Source organism: Gobio gobio (assembly GCF_949357685.1).
Source record: "Gobio gobio genome assembly, chromosome: 17".
Lineage (NCBI taxonomy): Eukaryota > Metazoa > Chordata > Actinopteri > Cypriniformes > Gobionidae > Gobio > Gobio gobio.
In genome coordinates this window covers 28,355,368-28,360,047 of record NC_137110.1, presented here as the reverse complement: position 1 = coordinate 28,360,047, position 4,680 = coordinate 28,355,368, and positions in this window count along the sequence as shown.

The window sequence follows — 4,680 nt, the reverse complement described above, 5'->3', positions numbered from 1 at the left end:
GTCTTCAATTCAATTTCACATGCTTTTACGGAGTTTTGTCCTAGACCAGCCATTCATTTATCTTTATCCTGGAACATTATAGATAGATCGTATATTGATACTGCTTTATTAGCATATCGCCACCTTGGAATTATAAGGTTCTATCTGCATTCTGACTGGTTTGGAGATATTGAGCTTTAAAGTTTTTGCATTCCATTTGACTGTGTAGAAAGAATCTTTTTATTTTCTAAATAAAAAGTTAAAAAAAATGTACAACTTAAAAAACAACATCACATAATGTAAAGAAGTTGTCACAGAATACGAATATGTGAATAACTCAATTTTTACAAAAATGTCAGATAGAACCTTATAATTCCAAGGGGACGATATATGACCTACTGTAAATAGTGTATTTCATAAAAGGTCAAAACCAGTGGTCAATATTACTCAGGCTGTCTGATAAGAGATTTTGCCTCAGGCTTCATGTCATGTGCATGCCCTCTTTAAGACAGAAGATGTATGTTTGTTAATGTGATAAGAAGACACAAACACGCACAATTTTTGGATTTTCATGTTTAATGGAGATGTTCCATCGACATAATTATTTTCATACTGTACTGTAACATTCATACTGTAATGTTTCAAACATATTCTATACCTTAACCCTAACCCAACCAATCACAGAAAATGTTCTGCATTTTTACCAGGAACACACACAACACACACACACACACATAGAGAGAGAGAGAGAGAGAGAGAGAGAGAGAGAGAGAGAGAGAGAGAGAGAGAGAGAGAGAGAGAGAGAGAGAGAGAGAGAGAGAGAGAGAGACATATAGAACGTTAGCTGAAAGCAACACCAGCAACTGAATACAAAAATTTGAATTCCTATTCAGCTGTCATCAAACAAGAAAATGTTAAAAATGTAAAAAATAACTTCCTTTAGATCAGCTTTAGTGTCACAGACAAATATATCGTAACGTCTGATTGTGACGCTGGTTTAATTCATAAGTAGACTGCTTTTCAAACAAGACCCTAGTTTGTTCATTATTGGAAGATTACACATGTTTTTTTATTATTTTTTATATGCTTATATGGGTGTTGTAGTCTTTGGTACACATAAGGGTGTGTCGGAGGAGAGAGGGGGAGAGGCACTGAAAGTATTTTTGTAAAATTCCTTTAAATTAATGTGTGTGTGTGTGTGTGTCTGTGTGTGTGTCCGGTCTAAACAAGTGGGTGAAAGGGTTATGGGTCAAGGAATTTTAGTTTTCAGGAAACCTTCCACGCACCTCCCAGGAACAATCAATCTCCACCCACGCCAATATCAAACCTTTATGGTCTCGACTGTGAATTTAAAACAAAACCAGGACAACTAAAGACCTGCGTATTCAAATAGCAATATTCTGTTTTGTTTTGCATAAAAATTAAGTTTCGTATAACAGTTTGTTTTGCAACTTGGCCTGTTTGGCTGGTTCATTTACATCAGTAAAATGTTTCCCTATATTTTAGTGGAGGTTCCCCTCACGCAGCTCTGTGGTGGGGCCCATATTTCAATACTATTGACTTTTTGTAGGTTCACTACATGGGCCTGCCATGGTAAACTAAATCTCTTTGCTTTTCAAGTTGGTGACTCTGGCACTGAACACTCACACCTTAGACGGGGCCCCATCTGTTCTGCTCACAGATAGCATATGAAAACACAATGGTTACAGAACACAAATAATACAAAGTCACACAGGTCCCTCAGAAAATGCCATTAGTTCTTCAATGTTCTCATTTTACATAAAATGTATAAGAATTGTATCTGCTTGTGTGATAAGATGTTATGATTTTCATATAAAACCTGTAGTTAAGAAAGAAATCATTTTTTGGCCTAATAATAATAATAATAAAATAAAATAAAAAATTGTTTCCGTAATCAGTATGTTCATATTATATTGTATGAAATATATGTTATGAAATATTATTTATGATTTTTTGACATAAACTATCAGACATTTTAGAGCACATTTTCGTGGTATATGTTGGGAATTGGGTACTACAATTGAATAATTTTTCTTAAATAGACTAGTTTTGTAAGTATAAATGTCCTCTAATTGAATTCATCACACAATTAATTTACACTAAAATTAAGTAATGTTCTTTTATCCTTCAATATTTTTATAAAAGCCTGCCATCCTCACGGACTGTTGAGCCAATTTTGCTCTTCTCTTGCCCTTCTACAGAATAGAAATGCATTTCTTCAGTAAACATGAAACATAAATCAAAAAACATAATTGTGAGATTTAGGCAGAGATGCAATTATCATGTATTATTATTATAAACACTTCCACAAACATAAATAATTAATAAATGCAGTCATAAAATGTATCAGTAAAAATCTTCAAAGAGGAAATACATTACTGCAGTTTATCGTGTTACACATATCATGTTGCAACATTAATTTGTTCTCAATTTTTGTTACAACGATGTAAGATAAAGTTGATCTGTGAACAACTTTACAGTTTAGCTTAACAATCATGCTTTAAATGTAGAAGTAGAAAAATGTGCTTAATAGCACAATTTGAGGAGTGCTTTGGCATGTTAATTCACAATGTGATGCACTTTCCCCCCCTGAATAACAGGAATGAAAAGTTATGTTGCTATATGCTACACAGAAACATAAAGGGTTTATATATGGATACTTTCATTTAATACTTGTCTGTGGATTCATTAAAAACATTAAATCTAGCAGCCTCTCCACAGTACCACTGCAAGCTTCCTGATGAAATCCCTGTGTCTATCAAGTAATTCATTCATATATCAGCAATATTACACATAAGTGAATTGCTCTCCTGTGGAATAAGCTTTTCAGGATACAGGTTAATCCTGATTTCATCATGCAAAAAGCCGTGGCAATTAACCATGAATCACTGTGCGTAAACAACTAAAAAACTACTACCAGTCTCTCAGTATCAAAGGCTCAAGAAGGACCAAAAAAGAGCCTGACTTTGCTTTTAACAACATATACTGGGTAATTGCAATCTTAAAAAAATCAGAAAATAGATTTTTATGCATATATCCAATATAATAACCCTCATGCTGACCATAAATCATAACGATATAATCATGCCAACTCAAAAAAGTTGTATTTAGCCAAGACTGGAATTTCAGTGAGCTGTTTATTTAACCTTCCCTCCTCCCTTCCATTCAGTCATACTGAGAAACACTAATGCACAATACTTGTTCTAATAGTGCACATCCATATTAGTTCACAATGTCCTTAATTGTTTCATGTTTAGGTTTACTGTTGGAGAGGATAAACACCAATGACACTAAATCAAGTTTAGAATAAAAGAGAATGCACATATTATTTATATTAATAATACCTTCCCACCCTTTAGAAGGATACAACAAGCATTGACATCATATTTGCTCTGGAGGGTGTTCAACTATGTGTTTCCCAACTTTTATATTGGAAGGTGGCTGCAGAAATCAGGTCGGGTAAGTTTAGCCTGGAGGGGACCGAGGAGTGTTGGGGGTGGGGGTGGTTACTGCTGCCTTTCTACATTTTGTTTGCATATTGCCTCTCGGTTGTTGTATGTGGACCGGCTTTTTTTTTTTTTTTTTGGATCCCACACCCACATTACTGTAGAACCCACTGAGATGTTTGGAGTTGACACTTGTTAATAGGGTGTGTCCTATTCCAGTAGTGACTCATCAAACTCCCTGAGATTCACCTGCACAATGAAAGTGTGCTGTTACCTTTACAGACGTGAGAACCGAAACAGGGCTATCTTTCGAACAGATATCACAGATATATTATTTATATATATATATATATATATATATATATATATATATATATATATATATATATATATATATATATATATATATATATATATATATATATATATATATATATATATATATATATATATATATATATATATATATATATATATATATGTATATATATATATGTATATGTATATATATATGTATATATATATGTATATATATATATGTATATATATATATATATATATATATATATATATGTATGTATATATATATATATATATATATATATATGTATGTATATATATATATATATATATATATATATATATATATATACATACACTACTGGTCAAAAGTTTGGAATCATTAAGATTTTTTTATTGTTTTTGAAGTCTCTTATGCTCACCAAGACTGCATTTATTCTATCAAAAATATAGTAAAACAGTAATATTATTAAAATTTAAAATAACAGTTTAACGGTATAATTTATTTATTATCAGTTATTATTGGTCCTTAATCAATAATAATGGTTCCCTTATCAACAGAAACCATGATACATTTTGTTCAAGAGTCTTTGATGAATTGAAAGTTTAAAAGAACAGCATTTATTTGAAATAGAAATCTTGTGTAACATTATAAATGCCTCAGCAGTCACTTTTGATCAATTTAATGTGTCCTTGCTGAATAAAGTATTCATTAATTTCAGTATTCAAAAGTCATTCAATTTCTTTCTTTAAAAAACATACTGACCCCAAACTTTTAAATAGTAGTGTATGATGGTTTCCAAAAAAATATTAGGTAGCAAAAATGGGTTTCAATATTGAGATCGTTTTTTAAAGCACCAAATCAACATGCTAGAATTGATGACTGAAGAACAAGTAGCTGAAATTCTAATTATAATACAATTTCACAATATTA